Source organism: Coturnix japonica, chromosome 1 (genome assembly GCF_001577835.2).
Source record: "Coturnix japonica isolate 7356 chromosome 1, Coturnix japonica 2.1, whole genome shotgun sequence".
In the NCBI taxonomy this organism is placed as follows: Eukaryota; Metazoa; Chordata; class Aves; order Galliformes; family Phasianidae; genus Coturnix; species Coturnix japonica.
In genome coordinates this window covers 20286556-20311427 of record NC_029516.1, presented here as the reverse complement: position 1 = coordinate 20311427, position 24872 = coordinate 20286556, and the positions used below count along the sequence as shown (strand labels likewise).

The following is a 24872-nucleotide window of genomic DNA, read 5'->3' as shown; positions in this document are numbered from 1 at the left end:
CAACAATGTGTGGTTGCAGTCCAGAAGGCCAACTGTATCCTCTTAGTCTGCATTAAGAGAAGCTTGACCAGCTGATCAAGGAAGATGATTCTGCCTCTCTACTCTGTTCTAGTGAGATCCCACCTGGAGTACTGTGTCCAGTCCCAACAGAATAAGGACGTTGGGCTGTTGGAGAAAGTTCAGAGGAGGACCACAAAGATGATCAGAGGGCTGCATCACCTCCCCTGTGGGGACAGGCTGAGAGAGCTGGAGCTCTTCATCCTGGGGAAAAGAAGGTGCTGGAGGGAATTGCCTTGGCTGTTTGAGGGATAGCCCTGACAGGGAGCTGCTGCCAGGCACCATTGTTCTCCATATAGCAGAGGCATTCTGACGTCACTGGGGTAGAGCCAGGAGTAGCAGCATGAACACACCCTGCATGTATAAAACCTGCCAGTAGGAACCCTCTCCCCCACTGTTGTTTATCAGAGGGAGGCAGTTTAAGGGAAGACTGGAAACAGGTCTCAGTAAGGCATCACAGGCAACCATCATCCTGACCTACTTTGGTTCCCCAGATGAGGGGTCTTGAGCACAAGCCTTGAGAGGAGCTCTGAGGGAGCTGGTATTGTTCCATCTGGAGAAGAGAAGGATCGGGGGTGATCTCTACAACTACCTGAAGGGAGGTTGAGGTAAGGTGGGAGTTGGCTTCTTCTCCCACATAATTGGCTGGGACTAAAGAGAATGGTCTCAAACTGTGCCAAGGAAGATTCAGGTGACATTAAGAAATGCTTATTCACCAAGCAATTGGTCAGGAACTGGAATGGGCTGCCCAGGGAGGTGAGGGAGTCACCATCCCTTGAGGCATTCAAGAAAAACTTAAATGTTGTACTGAGGGACATGGTTTAGTGGGAAATACTTGTGACAGGTGGATAGATGGACTGGATGATTTTAGAGGTCTTTTCCAATCTTGGTGATTCTATGATTCTATACTGGAAACCTGGGGAGGGACTTTTTTATTAGAGCATGTAGAGACAGGACAAGGGGAAACAGTTTTAAACCAAAAGAGGTTAGATTTAGACTAGATATCAGGAAGAAATTCTTTATTGTGAGAGTGATGAAACACTGGAATGGGATGCCCAGAGAGTCTGTGAATGCTTCCACACTGGAGACATTCAAGGTCAGGCTGTATGGGGCTTTGAGCAACCTGGTCTAGAGGGAGATGTCCCTGCCTATAACGGGCAGGTTGGAACTAGACAATCATAACAGTCCCTTCCAGCAAAAACTGTTCTATGTATCTAGATATATGTCATATATCTATTATATATGTTAAACAGCATGCATTGTAATAGTTTGGGATTTTGTTTTTTTACTTTCGTACTTTGTTTGTTTGTTTTCTCTGGAAGGTTTTTTCAAAATATGTACAATCCATTACAGAATTCTGGTGCTGTCGAGTCTGTTGATGCGTTCTTGTGAAAACCCATATGATTCCAAAGCATCAGATAATTATAGTAATTTCAGACTTGCCTCATTAGAATTTCTTGCAGCAATCACAGATACTCAAGCATAGCCATGCTACAGCTGAAGCATTACCACCCCATCACTCAGGTCTTCACTCAGTAATAATAGTCACTGGAAGAATGGCTTTCTAAAATTTTCATATTTGTCACATATGCTAGAATTATCTTACTACTCTTGGTTGTCTTTTGCTCTAGGTTACCGTATATTGTGGCTTTTGAAAATGTATTCAGTAATTACTGAAGTACACTCTGGTCCTTGGGGATTTCTCCACTTTGAGTAGCTTCACTTTAGTGGTTTAAAAGACAAGTACAAATGTAAATTTCTGCAGGACTGGGATCTTTAAATGTCACATCCTCTCAGTAGGAAATGTCACCCTACATAACACAGCATGGTACAACAGCATTTTAGTCAGAATCGGGTCTCTGGAAACAACCAGAGGGAAAATATATTCATCTAAGAGATTATGCAGTTAGTTTCACTGAAGTATAACTAGATAATATGTTCTAAATTCCAGATATTTTGCAACAGTAAAAATATGTCTAGTAAATTCTTCATCACAGATGAGACTACACTTCTGTAGTCTACTTCTGTACCAACCCAGAAAGCTGTAGACCACCATTACATTCACCAAATATAAAGTCCTGACATGAAAAAAAAAACCTAAGCTGCACACATACACAAGTCCTGGAACTGACAATGCTCCCCAGGGACTGGTGCTGGGTATAGTCTTATTCAACATCTTCATCAGTGACCTAGATGAAGGGATAGAGTCTACTGATGATTCAAAGCTGGGAAGACTGTGGCTGACACACCAGAAGGCTGCAGCACCATTCAACAAGACCTGGACAGAATGGAGAGCTGGGCAGGGAGAAAACTGTTGAGGTTTAATGAGAAGTGTAGAGTCTTGCATCTGGGGAGGAATAACCATATGCATCAGTACAGGTTAGGAGGTGACCTGCTGGAAACAGGCTCTGTGGAAGAGAAGCTGGGTGTTGTGGTACACAACAGGTGCACCAAGAAGGTCAATGGTATCCTGACGTGCATTACAAAGAGTGTGGCCAGCAGGTCAATAGGGAGAGGATCCTCCCCATCTACTCTGCCCTGGTGTGACCACAGTATAATACTGTGTCCAGACCTAAGCTCTCCAGTTCAAAAAAGACAGGGATCTCCCAGAAGAAGTACAATGGAGGGTCACAAAGGCAAGAAAGGGTTTGGAGCATCTCCCTCATGAGGAAAGACTGAAGAACATGGGTCTGTTCAGCCTGAGAAAAAAAAGACTGAAGGGAGATCTGATTAATTTTTATAAATATCTAAAGGGAGGTGGGAGGCAAATGGATGCTTTGTCACACAGGAAGGTTATCAGAATAAATACAGATGGAAATCATATTCACTCAAATTATGCTCTGTTAGTGTTGCTTCTTTTCTAAAAATTATAATGCCTTCAGGCCCTGCAAGACAGAAAATGAGAAACAGAAGTGTAGAGTTTACAGTAAAATACAAAAATATGACTAGCAACTAGACATGAGTCTTTAGAAAAGTCTGAACAATTTATATAGATATTTTAAGAGATAAAAACAAGCACCTTGTAAATCTGGATTTTCTAGAGAGGTGGTTCTCACATTTTTATACAATATCTCATTGGAAAACTAAAAGTTCTTGTAAAGAGTTCACCTGTAAGTTTGTGTTTAGAGAAGATCACTCCAAAACATAAAGCATTCGTATATATAAGCATATAAGCATAGATATATACAACACTTGCACTAGATGTGTCAAGCAGCAGAGCTTGCATCTACATATTCAGTAAAAGAACTTCCGTAACTAATTCTCACCAATTTTCACAGCAATAGCTTGTTAGCACTGCCATTTGACCATCTGTCTATTAGCCTCAGTATCATGTTAAAATAAACAAAATGTCTGACAGCAAAGAAAGAAGGCAACTTGTTGCAGAATCCTTGTGCAGTAAACTGGTGCTTGTATTAATCAGACTGAATGACGTCATACTTGGGAGCTGCAGGTAATCATGAGTTCTTGTTTTTTTACCATTCCTTCTCTATTCTGGAGAAATGATCCTTCTTTTTTTTTTGAACATACAATGTTTTGACTGCTACAAAACTAATAGCAATGTCTGACATTTTCAATTTTATGAGCACATTCTTAAATTTATTCAAAATCAGAATATAAATTAGACATTATTTGAAGCACAGCCCTTATTCTGTTCTATAACTGCTTCTGTGCCTTGTATCTGATTCACTGTTGAGGCACAAGCTGCACCTTTGGGGAGCAGAGAGAGAAATCTCATCAACTTCAGCAAATCAATGAACATACACTACCGGTAGGAGAAGTTATAGTCCCTGTCACAGTCATCTTCTGGCAAATACTGCTTCTCTGTTAAGTGCATGCTTGACAATACTGCTTAACTCCAGTCACAGTCCAAAACAACCTCTATATCAGAATCGGGACATACAGGAATAGTTTGACCCACCATGCTTCTTATGAAAGGGATGAATTTGGTTCTCCTTGCCTAAACTTCTTGCTAAACTAACTTGCGTTCTGTCTGCTGCCTGAAAGTGCTCTCATTCACACTTACTTTATACTCAGCTACTCAATATACTCTTGTGCTGTCTTCTTTCAATTGTCTATATTGCACAGATCAGCTATCTCAGGTTGACAGTGTTATTCTTAATGAGTTGAAACATTTATTTCTGAACTTACATCTTCAAAGAGATCTTATTTTGGATTGTAAAACCACAGTAATAGTAGCTGTAAATGTCACATCTATCTCTAAAAGCCCAGTACCCAAAGCAGAGCCTTGACTCCTAAATTTCACTCAGGTTTTACCTGTTGGTAGATGAACCAGTGAAGGTGAGAACAAATTGCAGCATTTTCAGATGACAGCCCAGCTCACCTTTTAAGTGTTGGCCCTCAGCATTCACTTCATCTGCTGCCAAAGGTTAGCTGCGGCAAATCTACTTTTTGCTATCCAAGTTCTTGATGAGACTGACTGGAATAGCATTTTCAACTGCTTTTAGAGGAAAATAAAGCCAACAATTCAGAACTGCTTTTTTCTTTACCAAAAGCCAGAAAGATTACTTCTCCTTTAAGTCTGTCTAAAACTGAAATAATCAGAGAAAGCAGAGGTAAGAGCATGCACTCTATTACTAAAAAAATAATAAAAAATCCTTACAATTGAAGTTCTGAAAAGCTGAATTTTAATTCAGCAAAACCCTTACTCTGAATTCCAAAGAAGGGAGAAATAATGAATATGCTGAGTAAAAGTAAAGCATCCTCATGACCAGTTAGTCTCAGTTGCTCATAATTTCTGGCTTGATTTTTGTCATTTTTATCATGCCAGAGCAGTTCTTGTGATATATAAGCAACCAGAGTATGATGCTCCTTCACATAGCCTGTGACGCAGCTTTGCTTATATTTTTAACTTTTAAGTCAATTTTGCACTGTCTGACTGTATACTTGCAGTGGTGAAACCCTTAACTTCCGCAGTTCAGTAACTGTGTGAAGGCAGACAAGTAATTTCTGCTTTCCAAACCTATCTGACTCATTTTTGCCCCAAATAATTTTCTTATTGATCATCTGAGCTGAAACCCTGTTTAAAAATTCTTTTCCCATTCAATTCTTTAGTCTGCTTTTTATAACAGCATTCCTTTTAAAGTAGAGCATAAGTGGAAAAGTAAAAATATCATGATATTTAGGTCTGCCAAACTTAGAAACCTGGCATACTTCTGCACTATTCTTCCCAGTACAGGTACGAATTTCCTTTCAGCCTTCTCAGAACAGGCTCTGTTTCTTTCCTTCTAATAAAGACCTCTGCTTTACTTTTAGTAACTCTAATTTACCCTGCTATTGCTTTGAGCAGATTCCAGAGCTCCACAGCAGTGTAAAACATGAGCTGTAGCCTGTGCAGAACTCTGCCCTCAGGGCTACCAAGGCTCCCCTGACACTCACATTTCCTAGATGTTTTGAATACTTGTTTCTAATCCTGTCTTTTAAACCCCAGTGCATTCCACCAAGCTCACCAGGGAAATTCCTTCCTAGGATCCTCTCAGCTTTTCAGTTCAATTAAGCTAATTGTCAGCAACTTAAATTCTCTCCTTTATTTTAAGTGCAAGCATTTTGTATGGAGAACATCTAGAATTTTAAAACAAACCTTCTAGTGACAAAAATATTTCTACAGAAGCACTAAGAACCTGAAGCAGAGATTAAAATCTAGTGCTGACAAAACATTCTTTTAAGGGCAATGCTATATATGCATTTACACCAACCTTGCCTCACCTTCTTTTTCTACAAGAATCTATTTCAGAGGTCTGACCTCCCTCTCTCAGAGGCCTATTAATAGTCTATACTTCACCCATCTGTGAGCTCATTTCTCCAGGCTTTTACCCCTTGCTGTGCTCACCTCTTTCACCTCTTATTGCTTCCTTCCCCTGGTTTTAATGAGCTCCTGACAGTCTTGGAAGACGTTTGGCTTAAAGAGAACCACTAAATCTTTATACATGTCACTCAGGAGCTGTTTTGGTGTGTGTTTATTCACTTTTGCAAAGAGCTCTCTAACCTCTCTTCTTGCACTCTGTCTTCTTTCTTAAATTCAGAAATATTGGCCTTGGATATTTGCTGCTGCCAGATCTGAAGGCAGTGGTCTCCGGGGTTACACACAACAAAGCATGCTGCATGCTCAGTAGCCTACATAGTTTAATGAGAGTGTTGCCCAGGAGGTGGTAGAAAGGATGCCACAGATGTGGGGTGATACAAAAAGATCAATGACAGGTCAGGAGAAAGCCCAAGGAGTAGGTTAAAATGCAGATGCCTGTAGCTCTGGGAGGAATCATGATGCTGAATGTTTACTGCTGCCCTGGAAGAGCAGGTGAATAGGGAGGTCTAAGAGTTACATGGAATGCAAAATGATTCAGGCTGAGTCTAATTAGGAAAAACTAATGTGAAAAAAATAATAAATAAATGAAGAATATCAGAAAGATTTAACACAGCTAAGAAAAATGGAAAACAATATCAGAAGAATCTCAGTGAAGTCAGATGCAAACCTGCATGAAGGAGTACAATGTAAACTAACACATGGAGATGGGGGGACTTCAAACACTAAGGGAAGATCCTGTCAGTTAACTCATTTGTATGCAGCATTAAATGTACCTGCACACATGAGAGTCTGTATTATTTGCTGTGATAATCTAAAAACTGTCATAAGAACTGGAACACCATGTTCAGGTATTTCAGTTTTTTTTAATTTAAAGGTTGCAGGTACAACATAGGAAGCAGAATATTTATTAATTAATTAAACCCAGAAAAATTTCAAATGGCAGAACAGATATGAGAACCAACTAGTAGTTGCAAAAGGAAAGTAGCTGGATGCTTTAGAATCTAATGCTGATGTTTCCAGTCATCTAACATAATGCGAAGATGAAGTGCAAGTCATTTACTGATGCTGGTCAGGGAGGTGCTTAAATTCAGAAGTGCTAAAATAAGGTTGCAATGACAGGAACAGACTTCATCATATCTGAAAATATGACAGTGAGAATTAAGTCCACAACCAGGGTTTCCCAGAAATTTAGGCATATTTTGCCTGTCTGTTTCAGACCAAAGGTTGGAACTTGGTAATTTGCATTGCCGAAAGAGAAACATGGGTTACTTATTGGCTGATAAAAGCACCAAAGTGAAGTTTTGGTTCTACCCAGAATACCCCGCTGTTATCTTAATGATTTCTCATCTTCACTTCTTCATCTTGCCTAAATTTGGAATTCAAGCACAATGAAAGAATAAAAGTTCCTAATGGAACAATGAAGCAAACTTTTGTTCTTAGTTTTGTCATGCCTAGGTGATGCTCTATCTTATTTTCAAAGCAGTGCTATTTTTTTCTAGGCTAGTTTAAACAAATATTTCTTTTTCCAATCCTGTATGAGAAAGTCTGAGAAAATAAAACCAGGAAAAAATAAAATAGCAAAAGAACCCTTTCAGTGAAAGATCATTGTTTGATCTTGTTTCCAATTCCATTATCTGGAAAGATCTTTTCATATGTATATACAGGTACATATATACATATATATACTTCCTATAGCTCAACACAATGGAAAACATATATGTTTATAAGTATATGTATATATATACTCAGAGGATTATGTGTATGTATGTATATTCACACACACACACACACACACACACACATATATATGTTTTCCATTGTGTTGCCTGCACCTTACAACCTGTTTCTACAGTACACTGAATGAAAAAAAATAATAATAAAAATAAAATAATAATAATAATTTAAAAAAAGAGACATATAGATAAAGGAAATAAAGGAATAAAGAAAAATTCCAAGACCTTTTATGTAATGCCTATTGGGGAATCTGTCTTGTGCAATGGGTATTTGTTCTGGGTCCACTTAGCACTTGTGTTTATTCTTGCTTGAGAATATTCAGATTTTCTGCTCCATTTGATCTGTCATTTTGCAGTGGAAATCTTAGTATAAATTGCAATAGCATAACTACCTATTTACTATTTTACTCTGAATAGCCATTTCATTCAATGAAATTTCATAAAATGTGAAAAGTATACTGGTCCACCAGGAGGCATCTATTCTGGTCACTTCATGCACTTGGATTCTGAAGCATAGTTTCTCAGCTCCGCACATGCACTAAGTATATTGAAGAGGAAAAGAGAACACGTGAAAGACAAAAAATGATCAAGTTTGTATCAACTATTCAGTATTTACATAATTAAAAATTTGTTCATTAGTACCTGTGAAACATTTAGATTCACTGATGAAAAGACCCTGAGTGTACTAATTCTCCCTTAACAGCATTTTACAGTGAATATCCAAAGGGTCATAAACTAAACAACCGAACAAATCCCAAGTATCATTTCCTTAAGTAGCTACAATCTATCCTATGAACAAAATAAGGCTGAAAAGTATAGGAAAGAATTAGGTAATTATCATAGTTGGAGCTGATAATGAGTAAGGTATTTCATAATCCTGAAAATGGCTGTTCCTTTTTAGAATATCTGTATTTTCAAAGTTCAATTGAAAGAAAATTTAAAAAGCAAGCAGAGCATTTAATGTTACAGCTTTAAAGACATTTGGAAACACACTGGTCCCAAGAGAGGCCCCAAGGTGACCTCTGGACACACTGGAAGCTGGAGTTGTTGGGTTCCACTTTGCATAGCAGACATTTTCCTTCACATCGAAGTTTAAAACAAAGTTTTTGTAAGAGTGGGGCTCAAGGCTCCCTGGGGAGAGACACAGGACCTCTATATGTGGCATGAAGAAACCAGGAAATGACAGACAGGAGATCTGGGCACATAGGCACTGAGACGACATCCATAGTCACAGATGTTTCTGATGTTTACATTTAAGCTCCTAGTGAGTTGTCAGTGAAGAAGGCAGGAAATTTTTCTGACTGTATTTTGACTGCATTTCATTCAATCTGGGAGTGTTCTGCAAACCATTTCAGTTTAGAAGGATCAGCAGTTTCTGATGCTATCTCATTAATTATTTCCTGGAAAATTACCAACCCTCTGTAATCATATTTCATGTGCACCTAGGGATTGTTGCAGAGATGCCCCCATGGGCACTAAAACTTGATGCTCTTTTGCAGTAACTGCAGATATATGTTTTTGTCTTTTTTTCTGTATGTTTTTATATGTGTGGGGGGGGCTTGTAATTTTCTTAAAAATAAAATATAGAAAGAATACACGGGCCAGGGTGGAAAGGAAGAAAAATTCCAATGACACACACAGACCATGGGAGAACTTGTGAAGAAGCAGATCCCTCCCAAAGCTCTGGTAGACCATGCGCATGAGCACAGACTCCTCTGTGCACATCACAGCAGAGATCTCTTCTGCAGTCCTCTCAACGTGTTCTTCCACAGCCATTTTCCCTCACTAAATCACCATCCTGTTTTATGGTCCTTTCCCCCATCTAGTCCCAGTCTGCACATCCTGAGCAGTTTACCTCAGTTTTGCAACTTCTCCCTCGCTACCACAATCCCTTTACACATATCTACATTCTTTTCCCCCATGGTTACTGGCCCCTAGATCCTGGATGCTTGCCCAGACACGTAACTGGCTTCTATGTAGTGGTAAAAAGCAATAGCAACCATAGAATCAAACAATAGCTTGGATTGGAAAGGACCTCAAGGATCATCAGGTTCCAAACCCCTGCTACAGACAGGGCTGCCAGCTGCTGGATCAAGTACTATATCAGATTGATCAGGACCCCATCCAATCTGGCCTTAAATGCCTCCTGGGACAGGGCATCCACAGTCTCTCAGGGCAGCCTGTTACAGCACCTCATTGCCTTCTCAGTGAGAATCTTCCCACTGACATCTAATCTAAATCTTCCCTCCTTTAGTTTAAAACCCTTCCCCTTTGTCCTATTACTGTCTACTCATGTAAAAATTTGATTTCCCTCCTTTTTATAATCTTCCTTTATATACTGGAAGGCTGTAATGAGGTTTCCCTATAGCTTTCTCTTTTTCAGGCTGTGCAAGCCCATATTCTTCAGTTTGTCTTCATAGGAGAAATATTTTAGCCTTTTTAGATCTACTTCACAGCCCTCCTCTGGATGCTCTCAAAAAGCTCAATATCTTTCCTGTGTTGGGGGCTCCAGAGTAGAATGCAGTACTCCAACTGGGGCCTCACAACTGCAAAACAGATGAGAACAATCCCCTCCTTTGCCCGGATGGCCACCCCTCTTCTGATGCAGCCCAGGATACCATCAGCCTTCTGGGCTGCAAGAACACACTGCTGGCTTATGTTAAGTTTTTCATCTACAAGGACCTTGAAGTTCTTCTTCACAGGGCAACTCTAAAGTTTTTCTCCCAGTCTGTATACATATCTGGAGTTACCTTGCACTTTGCTTTGTTGAATCTCATTATGTTCAAATGGGCCCAACTTTTAAGTTTATCAAAGTCCCTCTGGATGTCATCCCTACTTCCTGCTTTATTAACTGCACTGCTCAGCTTTGTGTTATCATCAAGCTTTCTGAGGGTGCACTCAACCCAAACATCTATGTCACTGATAACGTTAAAGAGCATTGGTCCCAAGACAGACCCCTGGCGGACAGTGCTTATCACTGGCCTCCATCTGGACCCACAACCAGTTCTCCTTTCTCACTTATCAGAAGAAGTACACTCCCTTTAGCTCTTCTTACTAAAGTAACCTTAGAACCCCCTTTTTTTTTTAACATCCTTCACTAAGTTCAGTTCCATCTGTGCTTTGGCTTTCTTAATTCCATCTCTGCATGTCCAGACAGCATCCCTGTGTTCTTCCAAGGTGACTCATGCTGGTTTCCACTGCCGATACATGCCCTTCCTTTCCCCCAGTTTGACCAACAGGTCCTTGCCAAGTGATGCCATGCTCTTTTGCTCTCAGAAAGGCATACTTAAAACATAGCTAACGTTGCTCTACTCCTTTATCTCTAAGGACAGCTTCCTATGAGATCTCATCCAACAATTTCTTAAACAGCCTGAAGCTTGGTCTCCCAAACTTCAGGGTCCTGATGCCACTCTTTGTCAGGCTTACATACTTTAAGATAACAAACTCAACCACAGCATGGTCACTGCAACCCAGACTACTTCCCATCTTAACAGCTTTAATGATCTCCTCCACACTGGTGAGCACCAGATCCAGGTAACACTTCACCTCTAGACATTTTGTCCAATATCTGAACCAAAAAGTTGTTGTCATTGCTGGTTACTCAGCTTATACTCTGACTGAAACGAAAGCACAAATCCAGCTCCAACTCATGAAAAAATAAATAAATAAATAAAAATTTTAAAAAATCGTATTTTCTCTGGTAGTAATTTACCTATTCTTTCTTTAAAATCTTTTCATAAGACAGCACTTGAAGTGTACCATATCACTAAAACAGCGGTCAGATTTATTCTCAAGTTAATGAACAAGTTAATGAACAAGTTATATAGGCAGTTGATCTGATGTTTTCATAAAAACAAAATATGAAATAGGAAGATTTATATAGCCAAAATATGGAAATAAACATTTAATTGCTAGGAGAATTGCAACAGGATTTTTAATTAGCATTTATTCCAGATCCCCAGTTTCAGCATATGTTCAGAAAGGGTTGCCTCCAGCAATGGGCCTTTACCTACTGCCTCTACAGACTGTTTGTTCAGGAGAGGCCCAGAGTGCTGAATGCCAGACACGGACTCCTGAGGAACGGCAGTTTTCTTTGGACTTCGTCCAGCCTTATAACAACCCCAGCTATTCTTCACTTACCTTCATGCTGAAATTGCATCTTAGGACTGAGTCATTAGTGTACAAGCAATTCAATCAACTTGAAGTTTTGTGAGCCTGGATAAAGATCCAGATAAAAATCCGGACAAAGCTGATAGTAGGCTCTCCTACAAAACTCAGGCATTTTCAGAAAATCCTGATGAAACTGCTATTGGTGCCCTTGGTATCTCTCTCTACATGGACAGAAAGGATTGCTGAAGCTGCTATAACTCTTTCAAGTAAAGAGTGATTGTTTTACTTTTCCATTATTGTAAATTATGCTCTTCTGTCTGCTACTTCAAGAATCCAAAACTGCAAACCAAGCTTTTCTAACAAGAATGTATTGTTGCTTGGTGTGGAGGATTACTTTGCTTTTTAATAGGATTGAACTATTTAAGGCAGAGCCTAATAACATAAAAACAAGCAAACAAATATATGTAATGCTTTTAATTTAAAATGCTATTATTACTTTTCATCTGTAAAGGCAAGGAGTTGTTTTGTAGCTCAAAATATGATTAAAAGTCACTTACTGAATTTCAGCAGTTTTTTCACGTACATTTGGTTATTTCTGCGCTGATTTCTTGTTAAGACTGTGCAGGTCAGAATGCCCTTTAGTACACTGAAGTTTCACTCACACTGCCATATTACAAACTGATAATGATTTCAAATGAAAGAATCTAAGACTCCCTAAGACAAAACAGCTCCTTAAGCTGTCTGTTAGATTCAATGTGACAACTACTAATACCTTTCAGTGCAAGGTCAGTCATATCATGGTTACTGCGTCACAGAGTTTGGACTGGACCAGGGCAGTAGGGACCATAGTCCTAACTAAGCTGAAGCTGGAGTACATTCAAGGCTAAAGCTAGGATGTGACAGCATAAAGAATGAGAGAAACCCAAAGTCCTTCCAGTGCAATGCCTGGTTATTAGGTGAATTTATAAGCCAAGGGAAGAAGTAAGAATACCTGTCATGCTAAAGAATAAAGTTAGAATATTCAGCCACACTGAATATCATGACACTGAGCTTACAGAGGTTTTGAGAGAAAGCAAAAGAGAAGCACTAGGATTAGAAATGTAATTAAGGTTTAGGCAGACGGCAAAATATTATGAAAAGGTATTACCAGATCTCAGAAACTATGCTCTGGGTGGCTGCACAAGGAAGCAACATTTGCTTTTTTGCCATCAGGAGCTATTTGAAGCATTTCTGAGAAACCAAATGTATTGCTTTGCTCTCCTTCATTTGCATATATGATACGGTTGATTCTATAAAGTGATCTTTGGGTTACAGTTACCATTGGGTAACAGTTGATCTACTGACTTTGCTAAATTTGAGGAACATATAATTAGGCATAAGCAGTACAATTCTAGGACAAAGCTCAAACAGAATAAAATAAAAACTCATTATTCTGTATCTTTCTGCAAGCTCTTACATTCTTGTATGCACAATTTCTCTGCATCTAACTCTGTGCAAAATTGGTTCTGAGAAGACAGCCATTATGCCAGTGGTATCAGGAGTTGGATGTGAGCTGTAGCACACAGAAAGTGATAGATACCTCCACATCAGGCCTCTTGTTCCTGGATAATTACTGTCCCTGTGGTTATCATACTAATTTAAATAAAGAGCATTTAAATGTAGGTGAAAGGCACCAGAGTTTCAGACTTTTCATAAGACCAGTGATAAATGAAGAGAGGCTTAAGTATATATAATATCTGTTGTCTCTGATATTGCCTAACACTGGAGTTTGCTTGAGATTTTTGCTGCCTGTGTCCATGGTAGAGCCCTGGTTTGATTTTTCAAGTCCAGATGGTGGTTGTTCTGACAACAGGGTTTCCTCTAGTATGCAGAGCAATTTTTCCTGTTAATTAAATTTCAAGTTTCTTCTAATGAAGGTAATGATCTTTTCATTCAGACACTTGACAAACACTGATATAAAATAAGCACAATCATACGTAGATTCTGGAACCCATTTTTTTTTTTTTTTTAATGTCCAGCTATCCTGCAGTCTCTCAAACTATTTTAAAATTCATCATGTCAGAATGTGTGAGAACAGTTGGATTTCTCTGCCTAGATAATACTTTCAGGAGATTATGCAGATTCTTCCTGTATTTGTTTTATTTGCATCCCAAGACATTTTGAGGTCTTTAACACAGAGATGCTTATTTCCATTTTTCTTATATTAGTCTCAGATGCTCAGTGATTAGTGTCTTGCTCTAACACTGATTAATGAAAAATGTAGATCTTCTAAAATAAAAAGCCGCTAAAAGTGATCAATCATGTTGTTCTCACATGATATAAGAGAAAGCGTATCACAGCTGGCACTGAATTTGCAGGAGTAATCCCCTGATGTGCTTCCTGCTTTAACTTTTGCTGAGTTCATTGAGATTTGTTAAAAATAAATATCTAGCTGGAATGACAGAATAGCTACATCTCTTTTATAATAGAAATGAAATAATATGTAATTAGTGAGATTTCAGAATGAAAAACTGTTTAACATGGCCATGAAAATCACAGTTTGAATCTCCTTGCATTTGTTCAATTTTAACCATCGGTAATATTTTCCAAATAAATGTCGTACTTTATCATTATTGTTTATTATTAATATCATCCCATTTTTGTAATTATATTTCAAGAATTTTATATTTCTTTTCTTTTATAATTCAGGTGGGCACTTCTGTCTTGGAATGTGCTGAGTAGCCTAATGCTAATACCAGAAACGTTTGGGAAACCTGTCTGGGACTTCTTCCATTTCAATGCAGACCACACACAGCTCATCACTGAACCAAATTCATTTTTAATTTTATCTTAGCTTTCAGAAAAAGTGCACTCCCTAGATGATGCAAATAACACAGAATGGTAATAACAGTCTGATCAATATCCCAGTGCAATGCCTCAAAGGTCTCATCCTAGTGAGGAAAAATCTCAGAATGAAACATCCTAATAAAAATATTTTAATCCCTTCAAAATAACAAGTATAAAACTCTGACAAAAGCACTTTTTGAAGGGAACACAGAAAGTAAAACCAGGTATTTCTAAACATAATTTAATAACTTTTTTCATACATTACATCTTCCCTAGAAATCCCCAGTTCTATTGGATTATTTCCAGTCCTTTTTGACCTACAAGTTGAGCAGCACAAAGCAGGTTTTACATCACAATAATGGAGAAACTATCTGCTGATATTGGTTGGTTGAATGCCACAAAGGGGCAGACAGAAAGACTCCTTGAAATGAGGTATTTGGATCTGCTTTGCAATTTTTTATGCACACGTAGCCAGTTTCCAAGTTTGTTTGTAGAAATGTACAATATCCAAGAAATGCATCTCAACAAATGAGTAGTATTGAATATTTCAGTCAGATGCTTATACAACCATATAATGTTCTATCATGTCAAAGACACCAGTTATTATCTCTGCTCCTAACTTTCTGACTGGTCTTTGTCAAGATGTACATACGTCTATTCCCTGTATGCCATCAGTGAACCTGTAGTCTTTACTCAAATTAAAGAATACAAGACTTATAGAGAAGTCAAGCACTGCAGTTTGGTATGGATAGGTTTTGGACTTATAAAATTGGTCTAATAATGATCTGCAGCTGAACACTGTTTGCATGCAAAGGAAGAAGAGGAGCTACAATTCAAGTATAGCTAATTGAAACCACAAAGGAAAAAGGTGTTCAGGGAGAGTCTATACAACTGCTCAGATCCTTTATATGAGTAGAGAAATCCTGGCAATAACAAATGTTACTACTGAAGGCTATCGATAAAGTAGATGATTCTGCACTTCCTATTTTTGTACTCATCATATCACCCAAATTTAAATTTCAAAGGACAATCTTAAGGATAAATTAGATACATATTTTCCACACTTAGACTAAGACAGTCTCCTTGAACAAAGGTCATGGACAGGGTGACTAGCCTGATTGAAATGCTTTCCAGATACATTTTCTAAAGACTCCAGGATGATTTTTTTTCAGGTTTTTTGTTGTTATTATGGTATGCTGTTCAAGTGCTAGGGAAGACACAGATTTCAATCCACTGGAGACATCAATAAAGAGAAAAATGTATTGGCAGCCACAGGGAAATGACAGTATGATGCCTCCTTCTCCAGAGTAACTACTTTGTAACAGAGGAATCTCTACCATGAACGGCACTACAGAGCAATGCCCAGTCCATGGAGCTGCATGCAGAATGAACATAGCTCCTCATGAGATAAACACAAGCACACTGAATGCAAAAATGAGGATGAGGATGAAGTCTCAGAGGTTTCTTTCAGTGTAAATTAATCCTGATGGAAGATGGAAATCGATGGCTCTGAAAATCTTCAGTCAGGGAAAGCAACGAATTGCAAAAAAACTACTCCATCATGCCAGAAAGTTCAGAACTCTGCAAAACAGACCAATAACTTCCACAGACGCTGCCTCCACTCTAGTTTTGGAAAACATAATAAAAGCAGTTAGTAGTTAGTTGTCATGGATATTTATGTCAGGTGATAAGGCAGCACACGTGACAAACACTTCTGTTGCTCAAGGCTTGTCTGCACACATTAAATCACAGAACGTGATTTTTTCAGTGCAGAAATTTATATGGGCATCATATTGCAAAATCCAATAGTCTGCACAACTCCAGTTATTCAAAGTGACCCAATTTAGACAATCTCTTTGGATGAAGTGTGTTTCAAGTAACAGTTATTTGTTTACTTAAGATCTTTAGTGGTTTCCTATGAAATTTTTAGCACAATAGCTTCTCATTACTTGAAAATATATTACCAAATATGTGATAGTACAAAAATAAATAAATAAATAAATAAATAATATTTGCTCAGAAGATCACAGCTGACTGACTTTTAAAATATCACTTAGCATTTCAATGGTTTAGGTCAGTTCAACCAAAAAAAAAGTGAATGAAACAAAGGAAAAGTGCAGAACTACTGTATCTGAATGGCAGAATGCCTTACAAAAAGAATTTGGGTGAGAAATCACACAAGCCAGCCTGGGAACTTGTGAAATGTGCTGTCAGGAGGATGTTATGAGTAACGAACCTGGAGGGAAGTTAAAGAGACGATAATAAAGATGTAAGTTGAGAAAAAATAAAAGCATAAAATTCAGAGGATGAAAATATTACTTAAAAGAAAGATTTACACAAAATAGAAGCAAAAGTGCTTTTTTAGTTGGAAGCCCCTTTGTATTAGGGCTTAAGAATCTTGCTGCAGGTATCAGTAAGCCAGCCAGCCCTTTTCTAGCTGCTTCAAATTCACTGTTAATGCAAAAAAGAGTGTTAAACAAGAAACAATGTCCTTTATAGAGTTGTCAGCCCTTCAAACTAGTAGGACAAATAATTACTACATTACTCTTTAAACAAACCAATTAGCAGACTCCAGCATTCTCAAAGGAAACCCACACGAAATGGCTTATAATTAACTGATCAAACCTATACTGATTTGCACATGGGATCTGCCTTCTAAGGACAAATGGAAAGTACATTTATAGAAATAATGGTGTGATGCCAGGAAACCAGCCAGACCTAGGTGGTGATGTAGAATAACCCAGAGCTACAGCTAGCATGAGTCCTCATGACAAATGTAAATTAATGAACATGGTGAGAGAAGGCTAATGCAGAAGGTGGGGGAGCTGTTCATTTTTCTTTCAGCAGGCTGCTGGGCAAATTGGAAACAACAAGTTCAAACCAGAATGTCCCAGGCACTGTTGCATTTCATCCTGATCTTACAAGGGGGCTCTTACAGAGCCTCCTAATCCCTTAAATCAAAAAAGTTATTACTTCACGTTCTCAAATTTTCACCCATCAGAGTTGCAGAGACAGGCATTCATGAGGATGGTGCTTCACTTCCTTGGAACCACATTCATTTCTGCTGCAAATTGAGGATGGAATTACATGTTGCTTCATTAAGTTTTTTTACCTTGCAGATTTTCAACTGCATCAGTTATACAGAAGCAGCTCACATGCAGTTTACACCGGCTGTTCAGCAAGGTCCTTTCAAAATTACCCACTACTTACTACATATATGTATATATATATTATACATATACACACACAGCATTTTCCTTCCACCCCCCTTTATCTTCACCCCAGGAATGTGGAGTGGTTTTAAAAAAAGCTTTGCAGCAGACTGCTGCTTCTGCTTTCCTACAACAGCTGACTGAACTGACAGAATTATAGATAGAGCACAAACACGAGAGCCTGCCAGTAGCAGCATTTACTGCAAAGCCTCCGTATCAAGGATACAAGTCTAAGAGTTCCTAGAGCCTCTGCAGCTGTCAACCTTTAAATGTGAAAATGCAGATTTCAGTTTTAAGACATAGGCACCCAGCTAGGAAATGTTATTCCATTGCATAATAAAATATATGTTTGCTATATTTAGAAGAGTCAGTGATTGGGATGCATGGAGCAGAGCGATTTATAAGCCACAGTCAACATCTACACTAACTCACATTTTGATTTTAAGACATAATCACCCAACTGAAGATTATGTTATTCATATGCTTAATAAAATGGTTTCAATGTTTAGGACAGATGATGGCACTGAGAAGTTGAATGAGTGAGTTCTCTCTTGGAGAGAAGGTACTTCTCAGTGTTTCTGAACACATGCTTTGATCACTTATAAACTCATCAATAGGCTTTCTTCTTTTGGGTTCATTCTGAACATTTTCTCATTTTCATTTTCCCTTATCTTCATCATCTTAGCGAGTAAATCTCATGTCTGCACAGTCCTGGATCTTTCTGTTCCTTGAGCGCATTCTTAGCAAGTGTATTATTAAGTTAATAAGGTATAACTTTGATCCTGTTTCTGAGCAAATCAAGCTCTGTGCCTGATTTCCTCCCATTTTATGCTTTCTCAAAAGCTTCAACAGTATGAATAAATTTATTACCTCTCTGATCTGCCCCTTTAGGTTTTCTAGTTTGAGACGTAGTGACATTGACCAATGAATAACTATTTCTAACTCTTCCATCTAGTCCTTTTTTCTTTTTTTTTTTTTTTTCCAGGAAAGAAAAATAGGATCAATATGCCATAGTCTCTTCCCCCTGCAGTGAGCATTTGCATGGATAATACCTATGAATTCTAATGTGAGCTACACATTGTGTGAAACAATGTCGCTATTTAAAAAAATGCATCTGAGAGCCTGTTCAGGAGACTGATTTCTGTTTAGTAAATGGAGAAAAATATTGTGCAAAAAGAAAGTTCTTTAGTCTTAGAAATGTTTTATAATAAAATGAAATGAAATTTTGTTTTCAAGTCTCTCTATAAAATATCTCACTAATGTAGAAATCTTATTTCAAGGAGATTTGTATTTTTTAAGCAATAATTCCACAGAAGTTGGAAAAAATGTCTTTTCCATGAATAATATTGCATGGTTCAGGCTGCTCCCATGGTTCTCCACTTGAGGACAATTTGGGGTTAATGGTGGTATACTTCTTCACTTGAAAGATTTTCCCTTAAGCATCATTTCTAATATCAGCTCTAATATCTAATATCTCTGTTTTGTTAATGCAAGCACTTTCTTGGAAGGGATGAGGCAAATTAAAGAGAAAAAGAATGAGGTAGATATTGCCATTCAACAGAAGAAAAGCAAACATTCCAGAATAGATTAAAAGAGACAAGAAGGGAAGAGAAAACAATAGAAATATAAGCTCTCAGTAAAATCTGAAAGCTGGTCTAAATACATAGCTAACAGAGACGCACAGCTTACAATCAAAGCAATAAAACATAAACAACTATTTTGATGGGGGATCAAATACTCCTATTTCAGGGATAGCCATATTGAAAACAAAGAGGAGAAGCCAGGGACGTGCTTTTCCAGAGTATGTCATTCTGTCTGCTTATGGGTTACATTCAAATTCCAATATGGCACACCGCAGCGAGGGCTGGTACACAATACTAGCTGGGCCACCAGCTGTCATGGCACAATAAAAATACCTACTTTGCTATGAAACTGATCCAAAGCAATGCAGAAGGAATTAAAACGAAGAACCAGAAATACTATTTTGCAAGGGAACGATGGAAATATTTCAAGGATTATTCATTCCAAAATTAGAAGTAAAATATTTGTAGATAATGTAAGGCATCTGATTCACACTGAGCTCAACAGGACCAGTGACACTGGAGCTGATGCTTCTCTCAGCCCGTCAGGTTTACTGAATCACCTGCAAAATGTCCAGTTTCAACAGAAGCTATGATTTCACACAGAATCAAGAGAGAACTCTTAGGCTCACCATATGTGAAAATACCCTTCAGCTAACACCTTACCTCATCTTCCTAGTAGACTCCAAGAGAGAAATGTGGGAATAAAATATGCTCACTCCTCTTCAGAGTCTTTCCCCTCCATCCAGTGATTTGTGGCTAAGGAAACTCCTGAGTAAAAATTCTATTTTTGTGATTGTTCCCATTGTGGATTTTCTCACCATGAATCTGTCTAAACATAATGTGGAAAATTGCTCCACAGTTTCCCAGGATGAAGCTGTGTTGTACTTTAATTAATTGAGGCCTGTTATCCTCAAGCTTTGTGAAGTAAATAAGAGTCCTCTCCTTTGAGTGTGGAAGGGCAGCATGGACCACATGCAGCACTTTTGTTGCTCAAACACTCCAAACACCATTTCTAAAAATTTTATCTCGTATGCATACTGTCTCAGTGTGGTTTAGGAAATGAATCAGCTAAAGTATAAGAACATATACACCAGAAATTTTGACACAAATGAACATTAATTTCAAGGATTATATGGGATGACTAATACAGACATTACACAACACCTTGAGACCTGAATACAGAAAGAAAGCATCTGTACATACTCTTTAGAATTAAATGAAATGATACCAGAAGTGGAAGGGATTGAAGCAGATTTTAAGGCTTTTCTTCTACTCTCCAGCACTGTAATATTCATGCAGAATTGCCTTTCAAGTCTATGTGCTCTCATATGTCACTATTAGCAGTCAGGAGTCTCAGGGGTGAATTCAATACAAATAGGGCAAGAGGGAGAAGTCTTTCCCACCTCAAGTAGACTGCATATCATGGAAGCAGTGTGTGCTTAGCACAGGAAATATCAAGCAGAATTAGGACTACCTGGAGTTCATAGGAGAAACAGTTACCTTGAAGAAAATCCCAGTGTAAATTACTGAACCACAAAAAAATACATGGATAAATTTTTGCACCCTTCCAAAATGATTTAAACTTATAGCGAAGGGAATAAATGTTCTTCTAGGGTGGCAGCAATATGAAAGATTTTAAGGTTAATTTTTCCTTAGATTAGAAAATAAATTAGAATAAGTAAATTGCCTAAACCACATTTTTCACATAAAATTTAGGAAAGGTAAAACTTCTTGAAAATTAATATGAGCAACTTGAACACATCCTGTGGCATGGCCAAAGGGAGAAACAGAAAGGAAGAAACTCCTGGACCTCAGATGTTATCCAAGGTGAGCTGGAGGGAATGAAAACGACTCTAGTTACTCTTCAGAAATTTTCAGGCTATTTGTGTCTGCTAACAGTAATAAGGTATTGCATGAATTCAGTGACCTCCACCAAGAAGAGAGGATATATTTCCCTCATTATTTGGTGGCAAGCATAGTGTACACACTGACAGTAAAGCTTATTTAACTATAACCAGTATTAGTGATAATATCCTCAAGAGCATTTGGAGAGCTAATTAAGGCCTTGCCATTACAAAAATATTTCTAATATTCAGAGTTAGAACTTGCCTATGCAATAAAAATGTGGAGAGAAATAGTCACAAGAACAGAATAATATTAACTGAAAAGACTCATCTGATCTCTTCACACTGAATAACACATAGTAGCTTAATCCAAACAAGCAACTTGCTTTTACTTCACTGACATTCATTGATTCTTCATTGGAATAATTCATTAATGAATGAAGATTTGGGGTGAATGCATGTACCATAATTCATGTGGCCTCCAAGACTGGAAGTCTTCATGAAGAAGCACCTTTGAGAAAGCAGTGAATGAATTTACGCATTTTGAAAGCAATCCTAACATGAATGGACATGACCTTGATTCATGTGACCAAACAGTGAAGAAGCTACCAAAAAGGGGTAAGAGGAGCCATGTTATCATTAGAGCAATATCTTCTGATGTTTATTGGGATGGAAAAATATTGCCGCTTATTCACAGACATGGACAAAGAACTCCTGTCTTGTAATGAGAGAGCTTTTCCAGTGCAAGATTAATGCCACTGAATGTTCTTCTTTCTGTATATGACTCTTGATAATTTCAGTTTTTCCTTTTGTTTAATTTGACACAACCAAGGTGTAACCACACAGCATAGGACTGGATAGGGTAGGGGTGGCTTGTGTTAGGATGAAGAAGCTGGCTAGGAAGGCAGCCACAGCAGGATGATCCTTTCAGTCACATAATTCTGTTGCTTTGATAACTGGTTTGCAATTATTGAAGCACAGATTTGTAATGGTGATAATGCACCTGTGGCCTTTCATGGCCTTTTATAATGCAAGGTGCTAGGTCTCGACTATAGGAGCTGAGAAATCTCTCTAATATAATTTTGGAGTCCTCCACTGCTCTGGTCTTCTTTCCAGTTTTCATTAGGCATCATTACCCTGCTACAGTAGCAACTGTGAAAAGTTTGCGCTGGTGACAAAATCCAGGGTTGCACATGTCCCAGTGAGTTTAGCCAGACATTTACTTTTCTGAGTGTGTAAATTATGTGGTGTCGTTAGTGAACTTCTCAGAAAGAGGAGAATGACTAAGCCAACACTTGGAATTCTCTTAGTAAAAACCATGACAAAAGGCAAACAGTCTGCTGCTGAAATCATAAGAGCCTTCGGTGTTGCTTGCACTGACAAAATGAGTGATTCATCCGGCCTAGACAGGACACCTACTTTAAGGAGATTCATTTCATCACAAAATCTGTCTCTTTCCCAGTGGAGCTAAGGTCTTCGTAGGAATTTTTGCATAATTAGCTTAGCGACAGACAGCTCCATTGTCTACATCTGATGAGATGAATCTCAACATTTTGAACAGCAGATGTGAAAATTAAAAAAAAAAACAAAACAAAAAAAAACTAGTAGGAGGAATCCTATTTCTGCATTTCTGCTCACCCTTCATGGTCTGTCTTTCATTTTCCTTTCAACATACAGATTGCCAAAATAGAAACAACTAAAGATAGGATTTATTTCAAAAGTATCAGGTAATTCTTTCTTGACTTTTCTCTGAGACTTTGCAAATCTGAGAGTTTTAACCTGTCTACATTCATTTGATGTAGACCAGAGTTTTCACTGCCAAAACTGAGGGTCATTTCCTTTAATCAGAGCTGATTTTTTACACAGTCATACAGAAAAATTCAATGAAGAATGAAGTAAAGCAGACCTGATATACTAAAACTTTGTGTGAGAACAAACAGTACTAAGATAACTTTGTGTACTGAAGCTATCGTACTATTCCTTCGTATGCTCCTTTTTGCTACACTTAGACTAGTTTGTTGTATCATCACGTGTTGTATCTGGCAGTGCCAAAGCTTTTTTTCAGCATAGTTTCACTTTGAAAGATTTCAATAACGTAGAGACTGTTCCTACACAATCTTTTTTATAATGATTACTTTTATTTTGCCGATGATAGCCCTCATCCTACACTTACTGAAGCAGGAAAAGGATTTTAAGAATGATCTACGTGAAAATAAATCAGAAAACTTACACAGCCAAATATCCCCACAGATTCTGTACATTAGTGCTCACCCTAATCAGTCCAGATAAAGATTTTAAAAAACAAAATCCACTGAAATAAGCTTTATGCACATCTACAGTGATCTGGCACTTTCTTACATGTATATCAAGTAGAAGTTTTCTGAGGGTGAATGCAGTTTATTCATTGCTGATTTAGATATGCAATCTTTTTTTTTTTTTTCTTCTTAATTTACCCCAGCACTCTCCCATTACTGAGAGAAATCATTTCCACATTTCATTTTTTCCAGAAATTTAAATATATATTTCTGTAGACATATCACAGTTTTGTTTCCTTCTTCAAAATTACTCTGAAAGGTTTTTTTGTGATGATAGACATTCTCTAAGTGAAGTAATTAGTCTCATAATATATCATTTCTAAATGATATCACTGTTGCTTTACTATTATTATTACTTTCAAAGAAGGAAGGGAATTCAAGATTTGGTGAAATAAGACATTCTGCAGTGTACTGCTCTGAAACCCCACGTGTCCTTGAGGCTACAGTGAGAGATAAAGGCCTGGGATAGGATACTAATTAGGGAATATGCAGTCCTGAGCCAGTGGCGGACAAACAACTTAGGTGCACTGAAGAGAAACTGCCAGTGCCTGTAGCAGCATTAAAAAAAGGCCTAAAAAGTAGTTTCTTTAATATGCATTCATGCCAACTGATTAGGTGAAGAAATTGCCTGGTATGCTGAATGTTGATATACAGCAAGTTCAGCACACAGGTGAGGAAGGCTGGGGATGCTAAACCTAGAGGAAGCTGTGGCCAAATGAAAGCATCAACTTCTGAAACTTTTCCACGGCACAGTCTAGTTTCTGGCTTATACTTTTGGTGACAGACTGGAAAGCACAAACGGCAGGGCCTCATTAACATGCACACGTTGTAATTAAAAAGTAAAATATGAAGAAATCAGGGATCAACTCTTATCTTCAGAGCATTTAAGGATTAAACAGCAAAGCGTTGCAGATCAAGATCCTACTCAGTCTGCCAGTGCTTCCTAAGACTGGTGTTCTACAATTGCCGAGATAAACAAGCAGGTATGCAGCATTCCTAATTTATGTTGCACTGCTAATACAGCAACGTCAATTTCTCATTTAGGGTTCATGCAATGAGAGCTGAGCAATGAGGGTTGTTGTGTATCAAACACCACTAACAAATTCAGAAAACTCATGCATTCTTTTAGAAGGTCAAATAGAAGACAACTTAAAGGGGTAACATATTTAATTCTTAATTAAATACGTATTTCTCCTTCCTAGTGTGTATAGTCAGTTATAGCGTGTCTGCAATGTGATTTTGCACACAGAGGAAACAGAAAGAATACTTGGGAGTTATGAATGGAGCAATAATTCCATCAAAAACCTTGTTCTGCAAACACCTTCTCATGTGAGTCATCACACCAAATCCAAGGAGACTGTGCTCACAGGG

At 38.1% G+C, this 24872-nt stretch overlaps 1 long non-coding RNA gene across 1 annotated transcript; it reads left to right on the top strand.

Moving 5' to 3' along the window:
• Nucleotides 1-376: 376 nt before the first annotated feature.
• LOC107308934 lies at nt 377-18877 on the top strand. The gene is made up of 2 exons (XR_001553007.2): nt 377-665; nt 18745-18877. It is a non-coding gene; the product is annotated as an uncharacterized LOC107308934 (long non-coding RNA).
• The last annotated feature ends 5995 nt before the right edge of the window (nt 18878-24872 follow it).